The sequence below is a fragment of the Anomalospiza imberbis genome, assembly GCF_031753505.1.
Source record: "Anomalospiza imberbis isolate Cuckoo-Finch-1a 21T00152 chromosome W unlocalized genomic scaffold, ASM3175350v1 scaffold_31, whole genome shotgun sequence".
NCBI lineage: Eukaryota > Metazoa > Chordata > Aves > Passeriformes > Viduidae > Anomalospiza > Anomalospiza imberbis.
Window position 1 is genome coordinate 1,008,074 of NW_027099315.1, and position 26,858 is coordinate 1,034,931.

The 26,858-nt window shown below is 45.1% G+C and overlaps 1 long non-coding RNA gene across 1 annotated transcript in view; it reads left to right on the forward strand.

Annotated features, from left to right (window-relative positions):
* Positions 1–480: 480 nt before the first annotated feature.
* Positions 481–26,858, forward strand: part of LOC137465569 (uncharacterized) — a 38,274-nt gene continuing 11,896 nt past the window's right edge. The window contains exons 1-2 of the long non-coding RNA XR_010994702.1: positions 481–619; positions 1,706–1,789. This is a non-coding gene — a long non-coding RNA (uncharacterized lncRNA). The remainder of the gene's footprint in view (positions 620–1,705; positions 1,790–26,858) is intronic.

Here is a 26,858-nt window from a genome sequence, read left to right on the forward strand (position 1 = left end):
TTTGGTGAAATGATTCTGTTATTAGAAAGAGATGTTTTGATTAAAACTTTGTATTGTTGTTTATTTCCATAGAACAATTTACTAGTATCAAAGTCCTCTGTGGAAAAACAAACATGAAAAATAAACCAAGAGTGCTAACAATACTTGTGTACTGCCTTAAAATAACAAAAGTAGAGAATCTGTACATGAATGATAACATTTTTTTCTGTTTGAAGACAAACAGGAAAACAGTTAATAATGTAGATATTTAGCCTGACTGCTTGTTGTATATGACCTCTGGCTTAATTTGTTTCTAGGGCAGATGCATCTGTGCAAGCAAAACCATGTTGAGATGTATTTAAGGAGCTAAAGCTCATTAAAAAAAAAACCAGCCAACAAACCAAAAAAAACACACAGTTGTATCCCAGTTCTAGGCAGTCTAATTAATTTGATTATAGTAGATTTTTACTAAAGTGACCTTTTACTTTTTTTTTAAGTTGGTATCTTCAAAACACCAGGAATGCAGAGCTTGTTCCGACAGATAACAGAAAATCCACAACTTATGCAAAATATGTTGTCTGCACCCTATATGAGAAGTATGATGCAGTCATTGGGCCAGAATCCTGATCTTGCAGTACAGGTAAATGCTTTTGGTGTAGCAATGAGTTGTGTGCACTGAAGTGACAAAAGGAGTTGAATTTATGATACAGTAATATTTTCAATGCAGAATAACCATGACAACTTCTCAAAAATAACCTGTTTGTTGCAAATGGTTCAGTTTTTAAATTATGTTAATATCTGACTTATTGAAATTATTACCTAGTTACCTTTAGCAATCTGTTGCAGTAAGTTTCTTCAATTTGCAGTTGGGCATCATGTTAGGCATTTTCTTGTAACAATGTGTGTTTGTGTATGTTTCATACAGCTCTATAATTTTGTGGCCTAGCATAAGAACCAGTTAAACAAAACAAATACTTTGATTATAAATCAAATAGATCTTCTAGTAAATAAATACCTACCTTAATTTGGGAGGACAGAAGTGGAGGGGAAGGATTTGGTGCCATATTTAGCTGTTATTCTGGTTTTGATTCCTCACCTGTGATCCTTGCTTGCAATAAAAATACTGATGCTGTTGTTTTATGAATGGTATTGCAGAAGTGCTTTTCAATTTAACTTAGAGCAGTAATATCCAAAGTCAAATCTTGAATGGAGATAATATTATTTTGTATATTAAACAGTTAATTGGAAATATCCCAGGCTTTTTGCAAACAGTATTTACAGGGAAACCATCACATCAGTAGTGGAGGTTGATTAGAAAAGGCTTTTCTTGTTACATAAGTTAGGTTGCTTTGGTAAGGAACTGGCAAGGATTCACTTCAGAAGTTTAATGCCACCACCTCCCCGTCCCCCAAAAAAACCCCACACAACAACCAGACCCCCCCCCCCCCCCCAAAAAAAAAGGACAGAAAAAAAACCCAAAGAAAAAAAATGAATAGCAAAAAACCAACTCCACACCACCGATTATTTCAGTCAGTTCTCAGGGTGGTGGTTTACTGTTTCAGAGCAAGTTTTGGTCAAAGGAAAAATGGGAGATAATTACTCTGAAGTAATCATGGACTCTTGTTACCTGATTCATAAATGGTAAATGGTTGTCTTAAAATACACTCTAGTATTTACTTTTTCATCTACTGCTTGATTTGTGATATCAAATATTTTTGGCCCATAGATGATGTTGAATAATCCTTTATTTGCTGGAAATTCTCAGCTTCAGGAGCAAATGAGACAACAGCTTCCTACTTTCCTTCAACAAGTAAGATGAGATACTAAGTGTTGTTAATAAATGTCTGAAATTTAGTGAAAACTTTTTGCAATAAACTGCTGCCTTCCCTTGATTTCACTTAAAACTACATTCTGATATGTGTATTTTCATTAGCTTTTGACAGAGTTGCATTATCCCTTGATAATTAAATGCTTGATTTATCTCTCCGTCCCTTTCAAAAGTTAAATTGGGCTTTTAGTGAATGTTTTTGTCTGTGACTAGCACAACTGCTTTGATTTGCTCTTGTGCCTTTGCTTAGAAGTAATGACTTGTTCTTACTGCACGCCAGCCAGAGAGAACCTGTTCCCTACATGATGTCTTTGCCAAAATAAAGAAAAAATATTATTACTCTTCCTACTACTAAGATAAGCTTTAACAGTACTTTTCTCATGCCTCTTCCACCCTGCCCCGATTATTTGGGGTAAAGAGATTTTACAGCATGCCTTAAAAGATGTAAGTCATAAGCTAATTCAAAATAAGTAGAATGGGTTCTGAAGATGTTTGCTTATAAAGATTGCCTTACCACCAACTTTCCCTCTTACACCATTGTGGTTGCATCCCTGGTATTAGCTTTATGTCAGCTGCCACAGTGTACGTGAGGACTGTGTCCTTTAAATAGGACTAAGCAAAATTTTTAGGAATTAAAATTTTAATCTAGTGTATGAGTTCCATCATTAGGCACTCTTTACAATTCAAAGTAAGTGTGTATTGCCAGGATCTCATTGCATGTAGGCAGTGTTATGAGTAAAATAGCATTAATTTCATGCCATCAGTGATTGTCTAATTCTCCAGTCTACCTAGATCTCTCTGCAAGGTCTCCTGTCCCTCAAGAGAGTCACCAGCACCTTCCAATATAGTATCACCAGCACACTTCCTAATGGTGCATTCACCTCCTGCATCCAGATAATTGATAAATATATTGAACAGAACTGGGCTTAGAATTGAGCTCTGAGTAACACTGTTTGTGCCTGATTGCCAACCAGATGTAGCCCCACTCGCTACAACCTCTTGAGCCCTGACCTTTCTCCAGTTCTTCACCCAGTGCACTGTGAACCTACTCATACCACAGTTGGACAACCTGTCCAGAAGGGTGCTGTGAGGGACAGTATCAAAAGCCTTCCTAAAATCCAGAAAAACTACATCTACCACCTTCCCTTCATCTACTATGTGCATGTCCTTATCATTGAAAAATGAGGGTTCTTTAATAATATGTTTGCTAGTATGTTTTGCAGAGTAGATGTTGATGGCAATACAGATAAGAACACATGCACAAATTATCATGATCAAAGAGCTTTCTGTATTAGATAACTACTGTTTAAGACAAGTTTTAACCAATGCCTTTACATCAATAAGGAGAAAAGAATATGAGTAGTGTCAGGAAAATTAATCCACAAACACGAGAGGTTTATGTCCAAAAAGGACACAGAGGAGTCCTGTAACTTTATTCAGATAAAGGGAGAGGCCATGGGGCATTTCCCATGGGGTCTCTCAAGTTGTTGGAGGACTCAGCCTCCTTTTTATCCTAATTTCCCAGCTGCATTTCCCTCTCTCTTTCCCCATTGGCTGAGGTACTTGAGAGGTACAGACTTCCCAATTCATCTAAAAGAGACCCCCTTTTAATGTGCATCCACCCCACCCCACCCAATTTTTTTTCTTCTTTGTGTCTCTGTTCTTTTTTTCTCTAAGTCCAGGGATTCAGCACAGCCTTGAGTGAATAACATTCTGTGTCAATTAGTGGAATTCTTCTGGAATTTATAGTTCCCCCCATTGCTTCTTTCACCTATCAGTATCTGGGTTTATCTACCAGCAGCCCCACAGTTTGTAAAGATAACTCATTCTCATTCCTTTCATTCCCTCCTCTTCTTATTTTCTCAATAATTGTATTTAGAAACCTCAGTTACCATTGACCTAATTTTCTGTTCCTGGGTCCTTTTTGGTTTTGCAATTGATTGCAGTGACATCATTATCTGTCCTTTTGTAGCCATCTCTGGATCAGTAGGCATGGCTAATACCTGCATTTCCTTGATCACCTGCTGAATGAGCTATGCTCAGCAAGGTGTCATGCATGGTAAAAAGATTAGCATATAGGAGGGAAAAAACCATTTGTTTAACCCATAGTCCACCATGTAACCACGAAAACATGTCCCATTCCCATCCTTTCCATGTTTGGACTGGTACATGAGCTAACTTTCTTATTGTCTTTGTTATTTGTTTCACCACTTTTCCATTGTCATCTATTTGCAAACAGCAGTTTGAGTCATTTAATTTGCCACACATCTCCCCTTCTTCTGGTAATAGATAATCTAATACCATCTGATGTTGAAATATCACATTCCTCATTTGAATGGATTGGTCAGCAAGAAGGTCAGGAGCTGGAGCTGTCTGGGTGGTTATTATTTCAAAGACACTTTGTAACCTAATTATTTGTTTCAAATTATAAATGGCTTCTGTGGCACCTGATATTAATTCATTTGGATTCCAAGTGGCTGGTCCATAGTGTTGTATGATTTGCTCAGGTGGCCATTCATCTTTTTTCCCATTTTTGGGTGCTCCCTCCAGCCAGGGATACATCAATTGACTGCTTTTCCCTAATTAGATCATCATATACCTTGACTCCTAACTGATTTCCCTCAACTTGTGGTAGTAAAAAGAACAACGGTCTAATACACCCTATATTATAAATTCCTGACCAAATTGGAGGTAACCTGTGATAAGCATGTTGGCCACAAATCCAATATCCTTTCAAAGCCCAGGTCCCATTGGCAAAGGGGCCTTCCCAATTTTCATCATCAATGGGTGGGTCAAAATACAGCTTGTTTCCTGGGCCTAATGGTCCTCCAACAATAGCTGCCCCACCATAAGAATCACAATATTTGCATGTCCAAGCTCCCACCTGAGGTTTCCACCTGCAGTTATATCCCAGATCTGTTTTGTTAGATCTGGACCAGAACTTATTAAAAAGGGTGCGAGTTCTGTTCTGGTGTTGCCACTTCCACTGATAGTCACAGTCAACATGTGTCCTACTTGCAGAATTATCTCGAGGCCAGCTTAAAAATAAGTGGTCAAAAAACCTGTCCCTTCCCACTGCTTTACAGCCTTCAAAATCCCTTTGGTAATTATGGTAGGACCACCTTACCCAGGTACCATTAGTGAGCTTAACATGCATTTGATTACATCTGCTTCAATATTTTGAACAATCATAAGGAGGGCAGTTGGGGGTCCAACAATCTAAACCCAAAGTCAAAACACTTTTTCCCACATATATGACTCCTGTCCTATTTAGACAATAAATGCCTCTTTCAGAAGAATGAAGCTGCCATGGACTTGCTTTCTTCTCCCCAAATCCCGTTCCATTATGGACCTCACTCAGGGTGCTGACCCACTGTAGTGGTTTTGGTTCACCAATTTGAGATTTCCCAGTCAATGCATCAATGAGTGTGGTGAGTTCAGTGCTGGCCAATCACCAGTGCACTCACTAGGATGCACTCACCCATTTCCTACTGTGAGGTAGGACCAGGAGAAAGGCAAAGCAAGCTCAAAACTTTAAAAGGGTATAAAGAAAAGTTTATTAACAGTAACTAAAAGAAAGAGTAATAAGATTCAGAACAAAACCTTCCGAACACTTCTCTTCCCCCTACAACTTTTTCTTTCCCAATGACAATGTAAAGAAACAAAACCTAAAATTTCAGTCAGTTTACCACCTCTAGAATAGTCTTTCTTTAGTTCACTTAGGGAGAGAAGTCCCTCTTTTTAATGTTATGGGGACTTCTCCACAAGAAAACAGTTCTCTCGTGTCTCTCTTCACAAATAGCAGCCACCCGGGGAGATCTGCAATCGTGAAATCCCTCCCATTTTCCACAAGCTTTTCCCACATCTGTGTTTATGGGCCATGTCAACTTATGGAGTACTGTTTTAAAGATGAGCTGTTCAAAGGGAAAGGTTCTCATTATCTATCTCTAAAACCATCTTCATCCCTGGGAACAGAGGTCTTCTTCTTTCTCTGGGGGCACAGGGTTTTCATCACTCTTCTCTCTTTCTCTCTCTGTTCAAACTTCTCATAGATCACAAGTACTTTAACATCTGCTTACTTTGTCATGGAGGCCTTTGCTCAGTATCAATTTGAACCCTTCATCTCCCCATGCTTTCATGTGTTACAGGGAAATAGAGCCTGATGTATCAATTACATCTCTCTCCATAGCTTTACAAGAGGATTTCAGCCCCAAGATTAAGGCATCTCCTCATCCCTCACATCTGGTGATGTAAACAAAATGGCCAGGAGACCTTGCGCTCCTTTCTTGATAAGGCCTTTATTAAAAGATAGCCTAAGGGGCGGGGGTACGGGGTTCGCGACGCCGCCGCTACTCCCTGGTGAGTCGACGTCCCAGAGGAGGGGTAGACGATCCTGTCGATTACGGCAGAATCGGAGTCTTCACCCTCAGGGGATACGTCCAGAGACTCGCTTGTAGCTCGTTGGTCTAAGGGCGTGAGTCTGTTCAGGCTTCTCTCAAGTCATGGCAACCGGCTCCAGGGGTGCCGAAGGCCAGCTCCAATTCCCTGACATCTCCCTGTCCTGGAGATGTTGATTGTTGGGCTGTCCTTGCTTTTGTTCACGATTTTGGTCCAGTTCTAGTCCTCGGCTGGAGTCCGGCCATTAACATGCAGCACATGCTAAGCCTTCTGGGAACCAGGAAGCCACCTCAGGGAGCAGCGGCCGAACTACCCGACGCCACGAAGGGGATGCAGAGGGCCCAACCCGTCAGGTACAAAGGGGTTTTAACAAAAAGGGGGGGGCTAACCCCCAGACCTATACATATATTGAAACTGGAGGGATATAACCGGAGTGGGGACTGAACACGAGGGCAGACACTTCAAGTAGGAGTAACACGAACAGGGGTGAAATTAGTGAACTGTGGAACAAGCAGACAAATGATTTTAAACTGTGAAACAAACAGAACAATGGTCAAACAGTTAAACGTACACCTTAACAGTCAAATCCCGAATTTATTCCTAACAGTCCCCCCTCTCTTACTTTGACCGGGCATAGGCCCGCGTCAATTAGCGGTTTCCGGCTCCTGATAGTAAAATTTCCTCAATCTTTGGTATTTGTCGTACACTTCCTTAGCTGTCATTCTCTCTGTATTTTCAAGCCTCATTATTTTAGTCTTTCTTTTTCCTCTTTTTGAGGAAGTTTCTAGGGAAGTGGGAATCATACTGCCTGATTGGATTGCAGATATAATTATTTTAATTAAGCAAGGTATAAGGCAGGGAAGGAATAATAATCCGGCTAACCCTGCTACTGCGATGAATGCTACTTTTTTCCACCAACTACTTTTCCATGACCAAAATTATCCCACCAATCTGTATTAACAAGTGGAGTCCACTCTTGGGTTCCGACATAAGCGATTTTTCTAATTTCCTTAGATATATTCCGGATGACTTCACTCCTATCATCTATCTCAAGGCAACACTCTGTAGTGTTGAACTTCCCACATATTCCTCCTTCATCTGCTAGTAAGTAGTCAACAGCTAATCTTATCTGGTATACAACAGTGCGAGTTTGGGAAAGTTGTTCACTAACATGATCTAACGCTAAGGCAGTCCTATTTGAAATGGTTTTGATTACTGCTTGGAGTCTAATTATACGGTTTAACATGTATATAGGGGTCCGGTACCCCCACGAGCCATCTTGCGCCCAGGTGGCAGGTCCATAAGTCTTAATAATCTCCTCAGGAGTCCATGTTTTTCCTTTCCAATTCTGGGTTCCTCCCATTTCTATAAGACTCCTTTTTCTTTTTGAAGATGTTTTCAGATTGTCATATAAAGGAACTCCCAATCCTGGACCTGCTTCTTTTGGTAGTAAGAAAAAAGATGGCTTAATAATTCCTATTGTGCAACTGCCTGCCCAGTCCCCAGGTAAATGCGTGTAAGCTGCTTTTCCGCAAATCCAAAACAGATCTCCGGGAGCCTTCCAGAATCCTTTCTCAGTTTCATGTGGGAACTCCCAAAACTTTGATATAGACCTTGTTCCCCAAAAGGGGTTAATTCCTTTATCTGCACATTCAAACAAGTTGTAACCTTCATTGTATATGCACCCTCTTTCTCTTTTACTCATACTCCAATATCGGTTGGGTTCTTGGGGAACCCAGCGCATGAGGAATGGGGTTCCTTTAGTTATTAAATATCGCTTACAAGCCATTTTTCCCACTGGAGTGCGAAACTTGCTTCCTGTTCGTAAAATACACTCTTCTCCAATCACACTATTCTTTAATTCCCACCTCTCCATCCTCCTAGGTTCTGGCTTTATTTGTCCTTCCTCTATCTGTTTGATTTCCAAGATTTCTCTTGGTTTGAGACTGATGCCTTCCCAAGGCCACACATCTGACATTTGTGTACTTCCACAAACCCAACATCTGGTGATATTTAATTCTTTGCTAATCTTCTCTACTAAATCAATAAATAAGTTCTTTCCACCTAGATCTTCCCATCCTTTGTTACCAGTTTCCATATTTACTTTCTTTTCCTTAATTATATCCACTCCTCTTTCAGTTAGAGCTTTTTTCTCAAAGCATAACCAATTATCTTTCATGGGACAGTCCCCTAGGATTCTTTGCCTAAAAGAGGCTGTATTTTTAGTGATCCAGTAGACCTTTCCTCCCTCTTTACAAGTTTCCAATTGAGACTGATTGTAGCAGGAAGGACTCAGATTGGTATGCACTCTTACTAAAGACTCCAAGTTCTCCCCGTCATACAAGGGGTGGTAGCATTTGATACAGGAGTCCATTTCTCCTGCACTAGAGAGACCCATAATCATGATTATAATCATCATTATAAAGAGTCGACTCATTTTCCTCAGGAGTCCGGTAGGAGCCATTCTCCCTTGACCTCCCCCGGTCTTGCCTCCTGGGATTATCTTCCGTATTTCTACTGCACAGGGGAACTGAGTTTCAAGGTCTCCAAACCTTGTCCTTCCTGTCTCCCTCCCTTATTTCCCTGTTTTGGAATTTGCTATTCCTGAGGGACAGTTGTCCAAGGAAAGATATATTTTCTAAAGAAGCAGAGCTGCCTCTCAAGGGGATTTTAAGGTAATAGTTTTCAACATGTTCAAAAACTTACAACTTATTCTCTAAGCTTACAACCTACTCATTTATAACAAAAACTATACATACAACAATTACTAGTGCAGTTTAACAACTGTATCAGTTCTTGGGAACTTTCTTTAATTTCACCTTTAGGGCTCCAGTGGGTATAGCAGTCCAGGTTGGGGTACTGTTCGTTGACCCAGTCTCTTCCTTTGGGGGTTCCACCGGTCCTTTTACTCGTGAAATGTGCGTCCACCCTTTTTCCCTGGTCCTGATGGCTGTGTGTGTAGTAAGTAGGACTTGAAATGGTCCTTCAAATCGGGGGGTAAGAGGTGCAGTAGTCCAAGATTTAATTAAAACCCAATCTCCGGGACTGAAACAATGGGTGCTTATTTCTAAAGGAGGAGTCTGGGGGAGATATCCCTTTTTCCTGAGTTCCTCTAGCGTTTTTATGATGGTTTCTAGATATTTCCGAGATGCTTCTTCTCCCTCTACATATTGTGCAGTACTGTAAGGGGAGATTAGAAATGGGAGACCAAACAACATCTCATAAGGAGACACTCCCAGGTCTGCTCTAGGTCGAGTTCTGATCCTAAGTAAAGCAAGGGGGAGACACTTCACCCAGTCCAATCCTGTTTCTAAAATTAATTTTGTGAGCACTGTCTTGATGGTCTTGTTCATCCTCTCTACCCTGCCGGAGCTCTGAGGATGCCATGGAGTATGTAATCTCCATTTTATTCCCAGGGCTTCAGTAGTGTCATGCAGAACTCGAGCTGTGAAATGTGGACCTTGATCGGAATCAATATTATTGACTAGCCCATACCGGGGGATAACATTCTCTAATAAAATTTTTACTACTGTCCCCGAGGTCTCATTTCGGGTGGGGAAAGCTTCTGGCCAATGAGTTAGGTGATCTACGATCACCAGGAGATGTTTATATCCCCTCGCTGGGGGCATTTCTGTAAAGTCAATTTGCACATTTTGGAATGGTCTCTCAGCTAATTTTCTTCCTCCCGGTATAGGTCTTCTCATCACCTTTTGATTTACCTTTTGACATGTGATACAACCCTGTGTGATCGCCCTTGCTATATCATATATCCCTATACAAACATAGTCCCTCAAGAAGTGATCACACAGCCCTTGTGTCCCCCAATGAGTAAGCTGATGTATCTCGGTTAGAACTCTCCGTGCTAGGGCTTTACAAATAAACTGTCTCCCGTCTGGGAGAATCCACTCCCCTTGGGGCCCTTGTTGCAGTTTTAATTCTTGTATAACTTTTTGTTCCCGCTCTGAGAATACCAGATGTTCTTTTAAGATATCCCCTTCCCCATCTTTGTTAGTAGCATCTGGTAATTTCAGGACTCTGATTGGTTCTTTTTGGTCTTGGGCTGCTTCTTTAGCTACTAGGTCAGCTGCCCGGTTCCCCCTCACTTCTAGAGTATCACCTCTCTGGTGCCCCCTCACATGTACCACTGCAATTTCTTCAGGTTTTAGTAACGCCTCCAAAACAGACTTGATCATCTCCCTATGGGCTAAGTCTTTGCCCTTAGAATTCAGGTAGCCCCTTTCTTCCCAGATTTTACCAAAGGTGTGAACAATGCCAAAGGCATATCGAGAATCAGTGTAAATTGTTCCACATTTTTGGTCCAAAAGTTCTAATCCCCGCTTTAGAGCATACACCTCACACAATTGGGCAGACCAATGTGCTGGTAATTTTCCTTTTTCTTGGACTTCTAGATTCTTTTCATCAGAGGCTTTTATCACTGAATATCCTGACATCCGCCTCCCGTCCACTATTCTTGATGACCCGTCACAAAAATATATTTCTCCGTGTCCTAAGGGAGTATCTCCTAAATCCATTCTGACTTTTGTCTGCAAACTAATAGCTTCCACACAACAATGTTCTAAACTGGGGGCAGGTCCTCCAGATAGAAATTGGGCGGGATTCACTAGCCCGGTTGTGACCAATTCCAAGTGGTCTGAGCTCATCAGCATTATTTCATACTTCAGTACTCGGGCGTCGGAGAGCCATTTGTGTGCCCCCTGACTGAGGATGCCCTTAATGTCATGTGGGGTATATACTCTGATTTTTCCTTGAAATGTCAATTTTTGAGCTTCTTCGACTATAAGAGCTGATGCTGCTATCGCCTGGAGGCATGTTGGCCATCCTCTGGCTACCGGATCTAGAAGTTTTGATAAATATGCAATGGGTTTTTTGTGATTGGCCCATTCTTGAGTTAAAACCCCGTGTGCTACCCCTTCTTCCGCATTAACGAATAAATGGAATTCCTTTTTTAAATCTGGCAACCCCAGGACTGGTGCCGATATAAGTGCCCTCTTGAGTTTCTCTAATCTCTCCTCATCTTCTCTTGTCCATTCTATTGGATCTGGAAGAACCAGTTTTTCATATAGAAATTTAACGTTCTGAGTGTAATTTTCCAACCATAATTTACAATAGCCAAATAAACCTAATAATTTCCTGATGTCTCTTTTTGTTTTTGGGGCCGGAATGGATATAATTCCTGAGATCCTCTCAGGATTCAACCTTTTGTACCCATGTCCAATCATGTGTCCTAGGTATATTACTTGCGGTTCCACAAACTGTAATTTATCCTTTGATACTTTTAGCCCAATTGTCCCTAAATAGTTCAATAATTTTATGCTGGTTCTTCGGACTAGCTCCTGGTCCTTTCCTGAGATTAAGAGATCATCTACATACTGAAGTACCTGTATTCCTTCTTCGGGGGTGAATGCCTCTAATACTTTCTCAAGAGCTTGCCCAAAAAGGTTAGGAGACTCACAGAAGCCCTGTGGTAACCGGGTCCACCTTAGCTGCATCCTCCTATTCCCCTCAGGATTTTCCCACTGAAAGGCAAACCAGTCCCGACATTCTGGAGCTAATGGACAGGCCCAGAACGCATCCTTCAAATCTATAGTTGTGAACCATGCATGATAATGAGGGATTTTGCTTAGAAGGGTATAAGGATCTGGTACAGTAGGATGTCTTGCTATTGTTCTTTTGTTAACCTCTCGGAGGTCTTGTACTAAACGATATTTTCCTTCAGCCTTCCGGATTGCCAAAATCGGGGTATTATGTGGTGACATACACTGTTCTAGAATGCCCTCGCTTAACAAAGATTGGATAATGGGCTCTAAACCTCTTCTGTTCTCTAGGGACAATGGATATTGTTTGACCTGTATAGGAGGTCCCTCTGTCATCTGTACCTTCAAAGGAGGAATATCCAACAGCCCATATTTTCCTTTTCCAGCCCAAACCTCTTGACTTATTTCCCCTAAATCTATCTCAGTCAATCTCAGCATTTTAACCACCATTCTTCCTCCTTGAGGAATTATTCCTATCCCTAACTGGACTTGGAGGTCTCTACCTAACAAATTTGTATCTAGATCAGGGAGGTAAACCAAGTCTACTTGACTAGCCCGAGAATTTCCTTTTATTAATATTTTTTCCAAAACTGGTGCTGAAAAGGGTCTGCCCTCTGCGCCTACAACTTCACAAGTTTTATCTCCCATTGTTATTCCCAATGGAACTTTATTAATACTTGAACGATCTGCTCCGGTATCCACTAAAAATTCAAACTCTTGAAAATGGGGACCTACTTCCAAATTTATCAAGGGCTCAATAGAATGGTACATGAGGTCCCCCAACACATAGAGCCCCTGACACCCCTAATCCTGCCCTCCTAATATTCTTTCAAGGGCCTCCTGCTCTCTCATGATGGCTTCATCTCTAGAGGCCTTCTGACAATCTCTCTTAAAATGTCCTACCTCTCCACAATAATAACATTTTGAATCCCCAGGCCGCTGGGGCCTCTTTCGCCAAGCCGCTTCAGGAGCTTTATTAAAGGGTGCCCTCCCACTAGGTGGATTGGGATTCTCCTTCCCTTCAGCTATTTCTTTCCCTGCCCTTACACTTTCTCTTGCCACTGCAATCATCATACGTGCCTTATTTTTGGCTTTCTCTTCTTCTCTACGCAAATACACTCTTAACGCCTCTCTTAGCAAATCATTGATTCCTTTTTCCTGCCAGTCCTCCAGCCTTTCTAACTTTCTTCTAATGTCTGGCCATGCCTTGGATACAAATTGAACCTTTAGCAAGACTTGTCCCTCCTGGCTCTCAGGATCTATGTTCGAGTACTGCTGGAAGTTCTTTTTCAGTCGGCTTAACCAAGCAGCGGGTGTCTCATCCTTCTCCTGACAACAATCAAAAGCCAACTTGGAGTTGGTTCCTTTAGGAACTGCCTCTCTTATCCCTCTGATTATCAGAGTCCGGTACTCCTCCATATTCCTCCTATCTTGCGCCTGATTGGGGTTCCAGCCTGGATCTCCTACAGGTAACTTACGGTCTGCAGGAACCCCGGTTTGATTTTCTCTATCCCAAATTTTTATGGCAGCAGCTCGAATCAACTTCACTTCCTCAGGATTAAATAATATTTTTAAAATGGAGGTGAGCTCTCCCCAAGTATAAATATTAGGGCCAAGAAACTGGTCAAGTTGTTGTGATACCCCTACTGGGTCCTCAACTAGGCTACCCATTTCTTTCTTAAAGCTTCTTACCTCTGAGGAGGTAAGGGGTGCATTTACGTATCCTAACCCACCAAAAACTCCTCCCATAGGTACTTCTCTTAAAGGGAATAACCGATCTGCCCGCATAGCCCTGGATCTTGTATTACAATAGGGACCCTCATCTAATCTCTCCCGAGGGGTCTCATTGTGGGGTTGGGGAAGTTGCAAGTGCTCAGCTTCAATAGAATTATTTCCTGAGGTCTGAGGTTCTCCGGTCTGGGGTTCTCCCCACTGAAGAGGAGGCTTAGGAACCATCTTTGGTGAAGGAGACATGAACATAGGGGTAGCAATTTTTGCTAACGGGTGTTCAGAATAGACTGAAGAACTCAGGGTATATGAAGAAGAAGTAGGGGTAGAGAAAGAATCAGGGAGTTGGGATGGATCAGAGATTGGAACCTGTAACTGGAAGGCTTGAGACAGGTTACTGGGAGCAGTAGGGACAGGGGTCTGTGGGGATAACTGACTAATTGGTGGAGATAAGGGAGAAGACTCCTGAGAAGGAGGAGAGAGTGTTGGAACAGGAGATTGTGGAAGGGAAGTTTGAGAAGTGGGAGAGGTTGTTAAGGGGGATAAAGCAGACAAAGAACTGGTAGGTTGGGGCAGAGGAGCTTGAGGCATGGAAATAGGATCTGGTGAAGAGGAAGGTAAGGGAAGGAGGGTTGGAGGAGGAGGAAGAGGTATAGGAGTAAAATTTGGCGGAGGGGGTAAGGGAATGGGAATTGGTGGCGGTGGTAAGGGTTCTGGAGGAACTATAGGACGAAGAGGAGGAGGCAGATGATCTAGGGGATCCCATGGTTTACTCCTTTCGTTCTGTTCCCTGTCTGTCTCCTCCTTGCATTCTTTTAACTTGCAGATCTTAACTGACTTCCTTCCAGATTTTTCCTGCCCCCAACAGGCAGCGTATACTAGTTGTTCTTCATCTGGTTCAGGCTGACTACGTAAGCTCTGCATTAAACAAGCGCACATCCAATTGTCCTCGGACCCAAACCATGGCCATTCAATGTCTAGCTTCGGCCATACTTCCATACAAAAGTGGATCATCTTAATCTTGTCTAAATCCCGGGTTACCTCATTCATTGCCCATCCATCTAACATTCTCCCAAGGGGGCTGTTTGGAGGAATGTTCTTAGTTCTCTTGGCCTTCCTACCATGGGAGTTTCTTTTGCTACTACATTGACCCATTCTGAGGGTATCGCACAAAACACTGACTAACAACACAAATTAAACTAAAATTAGTCTCTCTGAAAACCTGATTCAACAAACCACTAGAACAAAACAATACTGCAGTCCCCCTCAATCCTTATTGCGCCCGACTCGCACTCCCCCAGGGTCCCGAGCGCCCGGGTTAGCCTGAGGCTTGCAGGTCAACACACTAACACACTGTCCTCCACCTGCCCGAAGGAACACGTTACACACACATACTTCCCCAGGAGCCTAAGTGCCTAGACCCTAACCTGAGGTCTGCAGGTCAACTCACCACCACTTAAAACCCTTCCACCTGCCCAGAGGGTTGAACAAACTAACTCAAGGTCTGCAGGTCAACTCACCGTTACTTAAAACCCTTCCACCTGCCCAGAGGGTTGAACAAACTAATAAAAAACTCATATAAGAGGATAGGGGAACCACTCTAAATAAAAATAAAACCTAGGGGTCCCTCCCCACACCTTCTCCTCCCGGTTGGGTCCCAACGGCCACCCCTAGGGCGGGGAAGTTTTGGAGTGAGGTCCTAACGGGCTAATCCCTCCCCCAGTCCTCAACTCCCCCTTTATCCCAGAGACCCAGAGCCCGGTCCCAACGGGGCAGCGCTATCCCCTTCCAGCACTCCTGGGTCCTGACCTAGAGGTCGGGTCCTAGTAGAGATTGCGGGAGCCTTCCCTGGCCTCTACTCCCCCCCCGTACCTCTTGTGAGGCTAGGTCCTAGCGGGGCCCGGGTCGTCCTTCCCTTCACCTCACACCTTAATCAGGGGAAGCTAGGCAGCTAACCCCTGAGGGAGGCGTCTCACTTGCTTCGCTGGGCCCGGATCGGGCCTCTCCCGCTTCCCCCCGTTCCCGGCCGGCCCCCTCGCGGGAGTCCGAAACCGCAGTACTAGGGGGTCCTCACTCGCCCCGGGGGTCCGAGCTGCCAGCCCCCGTCTCACTCATACACACTTACTCACCTCCCGTATCCCGCCGCCGGAGGTCTTACCAATCCGGCGCTCTTTGACCGTCGACTCTCCCCGAAGGCCGTCCTCTCCGTCCGGATGTGGCCAGCTGTCCCTCGAAGGTCCAAGGCGGATGGCCAGTCCTCCAGGGTCCTTGTGGGCGTGGCCGATCCCGGACGAGCCCCCAATTGATGTAAACAAAATGGCCAGGAGACCTTGCGCTCCTTTCTTGATAAGGCCTTTATTAAAAGATAGCCTAAGGGGCGGGGGTACGGGGTTCGCGACGCCGCCGCTACTCCCTGGTGAGTCGACGTCCCAGAGGAGGGGTAGACGATCCTGTCGATTACGGCAGAATCGGAGTCTTCACCCTCAGGGGATACGTCCAGAGACTCGCTTGTAGCTCGTTGGTCTAAGGGGGTGAGTCTGTTCAGGCTTCTCTCAAGTCATGGCAACCGGCTCCAGGGGTGCCGAAGGCCAGCTCCAATTCCCTGACATCTCCCTGTCCTGGAGATGTTGATTGTTGGGCTGTCCTTGCTTTTGTTCACGATTTTGGTCCAGTTCTAGTCCTCGGCTGGAGTCCGGCCATTAACATGCAGCACATGCTAAGCCTTCTGGGAACCAGGAAGCCACCTCAGGGAGCAGCGGCCGAACTACCCGACGCCACGAAGGGGATGCAGAGGGCCCAACCCGTCAGGTACAAAGGGGTTTTAACAAAAAGGGGGGGGCTAACCCCCAGACCTATACATATATTGAAACTGGAGGGATATAACCGGAGTGGGGACTGAACACGAGGGCAGACACTTCAAGTAGGAGTAACACGAACAGGGGTGAAATTAGCGAACTGTGGAACAAGCAGACAAATGATTTTAAACTGTGAAACAAACAGAACAATGGTCAAACAGTTAAACGTACACCTTAACAGTCAAATCCCGAATTTATTCCTAACATCTGGGACTTGACTTCTCCTTCACTGACCTCGGTGTCTTCATGTTGCTCCTCTACATTGCCTCTATTTTGTTCTTTTCTCTCACTCGAGGGAGGCTTGAAGCACTGAAAGAGTTAACATCTCGCCTGGGGCCTGCAGATGGTCACCTGACCCCAGCCAGGCTCGGTAAGTAGCTTGCGGCTGCGGCTGGGGCTGTGTCAGGATTAGCTGCATGGCTGGTCTTTGGTTTTTGCTGCATTCAATTCCAGCCTCAGGGCCACTCCGCACGGGCTGCAGGGCCCTCTCTGGTCTCAGCCGCACGATCTCGTGCGGCGGCCGTGCTGGGGGAGGGGACCTGGCGGCAAGATGTTAGCAGCTGCGGCCCAGCCCTACCTCAGCCAGGGCCCCGCAGCCTCCCCGCCCCCTGCCTGGCAGCTGCTGGGGCCCAGCCCAGCCGGGACGGGGCCTGGTGGGCTCCCCGGAAAGGGGCCCGGCCCCGTGGCAGAGCCTGCCCGGCCCAGCCCAGCCTAGACAGAGGCTGGGCCAGGCCATGTTACCTGTTCCCAGGCCGGAAGGAAAATAGAAAGTTCCCGGGTTTCTTTCGTCTTTAACATGTGTTTTTCACAGAGGCGTGTACAGTTTCCAGTGGCTGGAAGCATTGCATCACTTCTGTAAATGCCTGCCATGCAAAACCACCACACTCACCATTTAGGTTCGACTGGGCTGGCCACCCATGGCCAGCCTTCAGATCCTCCTGACCCTTCGCAGACCCAACAATTGCTAAGGTTAAAGGTTTTTGCTACTTCTTCTAAAACTAAAAAACTATTTTCCCACCTCTGGCCCAAACCTAGCTGACTATATAAAGATAAGATTATTAAGAAAAACATTCTAATGGTGTAATCTGATTTCCTAATCTAATTCTCACGTTGTCTTCTGCACCACCTGTGGCAAGTGAAGGCACAGAAACAACATAAAGAAAACAATGACAGCAAGTAGTAGCCCCCCAGTGACTGGAGATCCAAAAGGAGGGATGCCCATACAGACTATTTCAGCAGACTACCTGTGGGTAGGAACACGGGGCTTCCCCCGATGTTGATGCACTGGCTACTGTTCCAATCCACTCCTGCGGAGTGTCAGTCGTGGGCTCCCATCCTTCTTCTCCAGCTGAGAAGTCCAAATCTCCGGGGCTTCAGAGACCCTGACCGGAGTGTGATGGGTCCACCTGTGTTCAGCTGTCTTGACGGCTGTTTCTGTGGTCAGTAACACTTGTAAAATTCCACGCCGCTTTGCCACCAGGGCTGCTTCTTTGCACTCAACTAGGACCCAATCTCCTGGTTAGATATTATGAACAGCAAAGTCCAAAGGCAGTGTCTGTGTCAGCTGAGCTTCCTGTTGAAGAGATTTCACAAGAGACAGTATCCTGGCCACATATTGTTTTAAATATACCCCCCCACTAGGTTGAGAATTACAAGGGTAAGGAATTCCAAACATCAATTCAAAGGGAGATAATTGAATATCACCTGTGGATCTTGACCTTATTCTTGCCAAAGCCAGTGGCAAAAGCCCTACCCATGGTATCTTAGTTTCTATCACCAGCTTCAGGGGGTGTTTCTTTATTTCTCCATAATTCTTTCAACCTGGCCTGAGCTCTGGGGGTGCCAGAGGGTATGGAGGTTCCATCGTATTCCTAAAGCAGTCATAACTCCTTGAAAGATTTTTCCTGTAAAATGAGTTCCCCTGAGTCTATTGCTTCCACAATCCCATATCTTGGAATTATTTGTTCTAAAAATACCTTAATAACAGATCCGGTAGTTGCTGAAGCAGCTGGAAATGCTTCTGTCCACCCTGTTAGTTGACATGCTATTACCAGATGATATTTAAACCTTGCCACTTGGGGCATTTCAGTAAAATCCACCTAGCATCTTTGAAAGGGATGTACAGACCAAGACCTCCCTCCCCTGGCAATTTTATTTGTAACCCTATTATTTGTTTTAGTATAAATCAAACAACCTTCAATAGCTTGTTTTGCCAGAGTAAAAAGATCCACAGCAGTGTACATTTTGAGGAAGACTTCTGCCAATCTTTGAGAGGACCAATTACTCCCTTCATGGAGTTGTTTTAATATTTGTAAGGCCAGAGCTTTTGGTATCCACTGCTTACCATCCCTTGTAAACCAATTATCCCCTCTTTCCTCTGATTCACTATTTTTAATTATCTCACAGAATCACAAGGTTGGAAGAGACCTTCAAGATCATTGAGTCCAACCTGTTCCCTGACACCTCAACTAAACCATGGCACTGAGTGCCACATCCAGTCTTTTTTTAAACACATGATTCCACCACCTCCCCGGGCAGACCATTCCAGTACTTTATCACCCTTTGTGTGGAAAAACTTTTTCCTAATATCTAACCTATATTTTCCTTGACGCAGCTTGAGACTATGACCTCTCGTTCTGTCAGTTGCTGCCTGGTGAAACACACCAAAACCCACCTGACTACAACCACCCTTCAGGAAGTAGTAGAGAGTGATAAGGTCGCCTCTGAGTCTCCTTTTCTCCAGGCTAAACAACCCCAGCTCCCTCAGCTGTTCCGCATAGGGCTTGTGTTCCAAGCCCCTCACCAGCCTCGTTGCCCTCCTCTGGACAGGCTCAAGTATCTCAACGTCTTTCCTAAACTGCGTGGCCCAGAACTGGACACAGTACTCAAGGTGTGGCCTCACCAGTGCCAAGGACAGGGGAAGAATGACCTCCTGGTCCTGCTGGCCACACAATTCCTGATACAGGCCAGGATGCCGTTGGCCTTTTTGGCCACCAGGGCACTCTGCTGGCTCATATTCAATTGGCTGTCAACCAGTAACCTCAAGGATCCTTTCTGCCTGGGCACTGTCCAGCCACACTGTCCCCAGCCTATAACGCTGCAGGGGGTTATTGTGGCCAAAACGCAGGACTCAGCACTTGGACTTATTAAACTTCATCTTGTTAGACTCTGCCTATCTATCCAACCGTTCCAGGTTTCTCTGCAGAGCCATCCTGCATTCCAACAGATTGACACATGCTTCCAGCGTAGTGTCGTCTGCAAATTTACTAATGAAGGACTCAATACCCTCATCCATGTCATCAATAAAAATATTGAACAGGACTGGCCCCAGCACAGACCCCTGAGGGACACCACTAGTGAGTGACTGCCAGCTGGATGCAGCACCACTCACCACCACTCTCTGGGCCCGGCCATCCAGCCAGTTCCTAACCCAGCAAAGAGTGGTCCTGTCCAATCCATGGGCTGCCAGCTTCTCTAGGAGTATGCTGTGGGAGACAGCGTCAAAGGCCTTGCTAAAGTCCAAGTAGACAACACCCACAGCCTTTCCTGCATCTACCAGGCAGGTCACCTGGTCATAAAAGGAGACCAGGTTGGTCAAACACGGCCTACCCCTCCTAAACCCATGATGACTCGGTCTGATACCCTGGCCATCCTGTAAGTGCTGCGTGATGTCACTCAGTATAAATTGCTCCATTATCTTGCCAGGTACTGAGGTCAGGCTGACTGGTCTATAATTACTAAGATCCTCCTTCCCACCCTTTTTGTGAATGGGCATCACGTTGGCCAGCTTCCAATAATCTGGAACCTCTCCAGTGAGCCAAAACTGTTGGTAAATGATGGAGAGTGGCTTTGCAAGCTCATCTGCCAGCTCCCTCATCACCCTGGGATGCATCCCATCTGGTCCCATAGATTTATGAATATCCAAGCATCTCAGCAGTTCTCTGACTACCTCCTCTTGGATAACAGGGGGACCATTCTGTTCCCTGGCACCATCAACCAACCCAGGACAGTTGTCCTGGGGACAATCCGTCTTCCCACTAAAGACTGAGGCAAAGAAGGCGTTAAGGACTTCTGCCTTCTCCTCATCTGCAGTAACTAAGTTCCCTCTCTCATCCAGTAAAGAGCAAATGTTAGTCTTACCCTTCCTTTTACCGTTAATATATTTGTAAAAGCGTTTTTATTATCCTTTACAGAAGTCGCCATTTTAAGTTCAAACTGAGCTTTGGCCTCCCTAATTTTTTTCCTAGATGCTCTAGCAGCCCCCTTAAACACTTCCTGAGAGACCTGACCCTCCTTCCAAAGATGATACATCCTCCCTTTATTGTTAAGTTCCTTCAAAACCTCATTGCCCATCCAGGCTAGACATTTACCTTGTCGACTCATCTTTCGGCACAGAGGGACAGTCTGTTTCTGTGCCCTCAAGATCTCTGTTTTGAAGCTCGCCCACCTTTCCTGAACTCCTTTGTTTTTAAGGACAGCTTTCCAAGGAACTCTCCAAATAAGTCTCCTAAGTAGGCCAAAGTCTGCCCTCCGGAAGTTCAGGGTAAGTCTTATTCGTGTTCCTCCTCATTTCACCAAATATCAAGAACTCTATAATTTCATGATCACTCTGCCCCAGGGGGCCTCCAACCACTACATCTCCCACCAGCCCATCTCTGTTTGAAAAGAGCAGGTCTAACATAGTCCCTCCCCTGGTGGGCTCACTCATCAGCTACGATGAAAAGTTGTCCTTCACACACTCTAAGAACTTCCTGGACTGCCTTTTTTCTGCTGTACTGAGTTCCCAGCAGATGTCTGGTAGGTTAAAGTCACGTACAAGAACAAGGGGTGATGATCCTGAAACAGTATCTGGCTGCTTGTAGAATAAGTTGTCCATCACTTCTTCCTGGTTGGGTGGACGATAACAGACTCCCAGTAGGACATCAGCCTTTTTGGCCTTCCCCTTAATTTGTACCCATAGGCATTGAACTTCATCTTCATAAGTTTCAATACCTATGGCATCAAAAGCCTCCTTAATATAAAGGGCCACCCCTCCATCTCTTCTCCCTTTCCTGTCTGTTCTGAAGAGCTTGTAGCCATCCAGTGCAGCGCTCCAGATATGTGAGTTGTCCCACCACGTTTCCGTGATGGTGACTACATCATAGGTCTGCTGTTGCACCATGGCTTCCAGCTCTTCTTGTTTGTTACCCATGCTGCGTGCATTGGTGTACATGCACCTCAGCTGGGCTGCTGATTTCTCCCCTCACACAGTCTTACCACCCTTGGGCCTACTTACAGACAGCCCAGATGCATCCCCTTCCCCCTTCAGACCTTTTTAAAGCCCTCTCAACAAGGTCTGCCAGTTCATGGGCTAAAAACCTTCTGCCCTTAACAGAGAGATGTATCCCATCTGGTTCCAGTAGAGCAGGTGCCGTAAATGTTGCCCCATGATCAAAGAATCCGAAATTTTGCCGATGACACCAACCCTTGAGCCACTTGTTACTGATGTGAGTTCTCCTATTTCTTTTATCATTTTTCTCTGCCACCAAAGGGACTGAGCAGAACACTACCTGTGCCCCTGTCCTATCGACCGCTTGATCCAGTGCCCTAAAGTCCCTTTTAATCGCCTTGACACTCCTCTTTTCAATCTCATCACTGCCAGCCTGGAGTATCAGCAGTGGGCAATAATCAGAGGACTGAATCAGCCTAGGAAGTCTCCCAGTGATATTTTGTACCTGGGCCCCAGGGAGGCAGCAGACCTCCCTGTGGGATGGGTCCGGTCAAAATATGGGGCCCTCTGTTCCCCTCAGAAGGGAATCACCCACTACAATTACCTTTCTTTTCTTCTTGATGTTAGAGGTGGTGATCCATCTTACAGATGAGTCATAATTGGGAGACTCACTGGGCAGATCATTTTCTTCTAGATCATCTGGCTGGCTCTCTAGATCCAGGGCCTCATACCTATTCTGAAGTGGCTCTTAGCTAGGGGATGTGGGTCTGGAGGAATTTTTTTTATCACCTCTCTGAGCAGGGACCCATTTACATTCCCCTTCATCAACCAGGTGACCTTCTATTGCCTGGGAGTGAGAGGTATATGAGTCCTCTGGCTCTTGGTGGGCCTCCCTTAAAGATGTAAGGGTTGAACTCCACCAGTCTATTTCCCTTTCACTTTCCCTGATACTCTTTAATCTTTCAACTTCCTCCCTAAGCTCAGCTGCCAGCGAAAGGAGGTCATTCGCCTGTTCACACTGTAGGCAGGCCTCCTCCACAACGCCCCCTGAAACCATGGATAAGCTCAGACACTCCAGGCAGGAATGAGTCTCTACCGACACATCCTTTTTGGAGGGCTCCACTTGATCATATACACTTGTACCAGCCATAGTTTTCGACTGTGTTAAAACTATTATTAGCAGAAAGCCCAAAATCAAGCAGCCAACAGAAACAATTCAAACAACACACAGAACACCTTACTAGCAAAAAGACCTGCTAACCTGCCTGCTTGCCCTGCCTGCGCAAACTGCCGCACAAACTGCAGTGACCACGACCCTGTTTGCTCCTTCGAGTGGAAAAGACAGTTCCTCTGGCAGCTATGGGACTACTGGGAGTGAGGGGAGGATCTTAAAGATTTCTGGAAACAGTGCAGCTTTCTGAGCCTCTTTATCAGCCAGTTGGTTACCTATTGCTTCCTCTGAGTACCCTGCCTGGTGTCCCCTAACAGGTATTGTTGTCACCCCTTTTGGTAAAATCACCACCTCCAATAAGAGAGAAATTAAGCTCTCATGGGTTAACTTTTTCCCCTGCAGGTTAATAAGCCTCTTTCTTCTTATAATTTCCCAAATGCATGTATCACCCCATATGCATATTTAGAATCAGTAAAAATATTCACTCTCTTGTCCCGATGTAATTCACAGCCTCCTACAAGAGCATACAGCTCTGCTGTCTGAGCTGACCCTGTAACTCGCTTCTCTTCTACCACCCTTGAAGACCCATCAATAAACACATTTTCTCCCTCAGGCCAGGGAGTATCTTGTAAGTCTTCCCTAGCCCAGGTCTGGAGATCTATCACTTGACTGCAGTCATGGGCTATCGGCCGATGGAGAGAGACGGGGACAACTGACTGGTGATCAGAATCCGAATTTACTGTAGACTACATATGCTTATATACCATTTTAGGAAGGCTAGTAATTTTTTACTGCAATGATTGGGTTAATCGTCACACAAACAAACTTATACATTTTTGCAACATCTCTTCGACTTGTAGAAATTGATTCAATCTTCTTCCCTGTCGCCAGTCTGATCCAATCTTCTTGCAATCTTCAAAGTTCTGTTTGTTCTTGCCAAGGCATCCTGATTATCAAATCTCTTATGCTAATCAGGTCCAAAGTATAACAGTGGGTTTCTTCCTGGCCCCCCCTTCAGGGCTGTTTAGACAGGAGGCTGGGTTAAACCCTTCCCGGTTTCTCAATTCTAAGTCCTCCTGTTCCATTAAACAAGATTCATACTGAAATAACCAACCACTGGTCATTCACTCAGAGGTTCTTTCAGTTAACAAACCTTTAACTTGATGCAAAACTTTAACAATCACCTATCCTCCCGCTGTCAGTTTTTGGGCCACAGTTACCATCAAATTTGTGGCTGAACAGTTCTGCAGGCAATGAGGCCAGCCTCTGGCCACTGGGTCTAACAGCTTAGAAAAATAAGCAACAGGTTGCTGTGTTCCCCCATGCTCTTGTACCAAAATTCCTTTATCATGGCCCTTTTTAACATCTACATATAACTGAAATTCCTTTTTTGAGTCTGGAAGAGCCAAGACTGGGGCATTAACCAATTTGTCTTTCAATTTTCTAAAGCTTTTCTCTCCTTCTGGTGTCCATGCCACAATATTAGGACTGTTTTGAGTTAAAAAGTCATATAAAGGTCTGGCTAAAATAGAAAAATCTTCAATTCATGCTCTGCAGTACCACACCAACTCTGAAAAACTGCCATAACTCTTTTTTTTTAGTCTGTAGTAATGGTACTTGTTAAATTCCTTGTATTCTTTCTGGATCAATACACTGTAGACCTCCAGTCAAAACATGTCCCAAATATTTAAATTTTTTTCTACCAACTGTGCTTTCTTTTCAAACACTTTTAAGTCCCTTTTTAGTAAGAAAATTAAGCAGCTTCACAGTAGCCTCTTCAACCACCTTTTTCCTGTTCCCCTGATAAAGGCAAATCATCCACATACTGCAACAACCTGACTCCGAAGGGTGGAGTAAACTTTCTTAATATTTTCTGCAAGGTATGCCCAAACAAAACTGGTGACTCTGTATATCCCTGCAGGAGGACTGTCCATGTCAATTGTTGTTTTACCATTTCCCCTACTTCCTCCTGTTCCCACTCAAAGGCAAAATACTGTTTACTGTCCCCTGTAATCGGACACCCTCAGAAAGCATCCTTCAAATCCAGTACTGAATAATACTTATGTGAAGAAGGGATCTGGTTCAGGATGGTATAGGAATTTGGGACTGTGAGATGCCTTGGTTTGACAATTTCATTTATTATTCTTAAATCCTGCACCATTCTGTAGGTTCCATCTGTTTTTTTTAACTGGCAGGACAGGAGTGTTATAGGGAGGCATATACAGCTCCAAAAGACCTGCCTTTAGTAGGGACTCAATGACTGTAACCTCTTCTTTCCCTCCCTTGAAATAGGGTATTGCTTTTTAGACACCACTTGTCCTGGTTTCTTCAAAGTAGTTTGGAGAGGCTCTACATCTAATTTTCCATATTTTCCTGGGGCTGCCCACACTTCTCAGACATTTCACACAAAGTTACCACAGTGTTAGCCTCTATGTCATCTTTCACAATACTAATTTGCCTTCTCACTTTAGCTATCAAACCCCTTCCCAGTAAATTACAATCACAATTAGGAACAAACAGAAATTCCTGCATTTCAAACCTATTCCTCAGATCTACTACTAGTGGTGGAATAAAATGCACCCACTCATCCCTTCCACTCACCCTTTGAATAATCAAAGATCTTTTTGACAATTTTCCCCTGCTGGGGATAAAATTCAAAGTGGCTTGAGAGGCCCCTGTGTCTATCAGGAAACACACCTCCTCTCGATCCGGACCAACCTTAAAAGTTAGCAAGGGCTCCAGTGGGGTGGGTCCCTGGTATAATGGGGGCCCCTGACACCCATAGCAATCCATTTCCATTATCCTCTGGACTTCCTCCTCTTGAGGATCCAGCTGTTTCTGCAGACATTCCCGCTTCCAGTGTCCCTCTGCCCTGCAGATAGAACACTGATTCTTTCCCAGTTGCTGTTTGGGTTGGCTCTCCCCTGCTGAGGAGGGAATGCTTCTGTCACGTCCTTGTGGCTGACCCTGTCCCTTCTATCCTGGGGAACCCCTTGGGCCCTGCGGTTTATCCCTCTGGGGCTGCAAAAACTCTGCCATCATCTTTGCCTTTGCCTTTTCCTCATCTCTTCTTACATACACTTGCTGTATCTTTCTGTCTTTCTAACCAGTTCATCCAGGGACTTATTCTGCTCTTCCTCTAGTCCCCCTGACTACTGCATATAGGTACTCATTCTCCCATAGCTCAAAGTCATTTGTTTCTCCAGTGAACCAAACAAAATCCTTAAAAGAAAATCCTAATCCTTTCACATACATTTTGTATTTCCCAGATATTCCTTCCTCCTCCTTGTGCTCACCTATGGGCTACCCTGGACCGAGTCCCACAGGGTGACCCTCAGTTGGCTGGTCAGCGGGTGCCTGGATAGCGTAATTAAAATCCCCACCAGGAAGACAGAAGGACTCTCGAGCTGCTGGTATCTGAGTGGGTTTATTGAGGATTGATCAAAGGAGTAGGGAGGCAGAAATAGGAGCAGGGAGACAACCACACTCAGGGAAAGCAGACTCCAAGAGCCCTGGGGAACGAGGGGCCAAAGTATATAACTGGGGAGGGAAGGAGTGCCTAGCGTACAAATGATCCAATGGGAAGAGGGTGTAAGGGAGGAACAGGGATGGGGTAACATAAACTGGGCCAATGAGGGAAAAGGGAAAGAGTTGTTTACAGAGGCAACCATTAGGAGCAACGAGAATGGGGAACTTTCCAGAACTTGGGGAGATGACAACCACAAAGTGACAGGTGATAGGCATGTGCTCATTTGCATTGGGGGGCAGAGGACTCTGAGGAAATGCCTTATGCTAAATGACTGTAGTTTCCCATGGCATTCCCACACTGTCCTCCCCATGAGCACATCCCTCACTCACCCTCTTCACCACACACCATATATCAGTTGGTCTCTGTCCTCCTGTGTCCAGGTGCCCCCCCGCCCCCCCCCCCCCCCCGTTGTTCCACAGGCAGCCAGGGTGTCCCGCAGCTTCATGGGGGCCAGGGTGCCTCTGCTGCCCCTGCCCAGTGGTGGCAGGGTCAGGCACTGCCCGGCACTGAGTCCCGGCTGCCCCTCAGCCCCCACAGGCCCCCAGCCCATGCTCCCGGTTCCACACCTCCGTGCCCGGTCCTGCCGCTCCTTGCCTCAACCATATC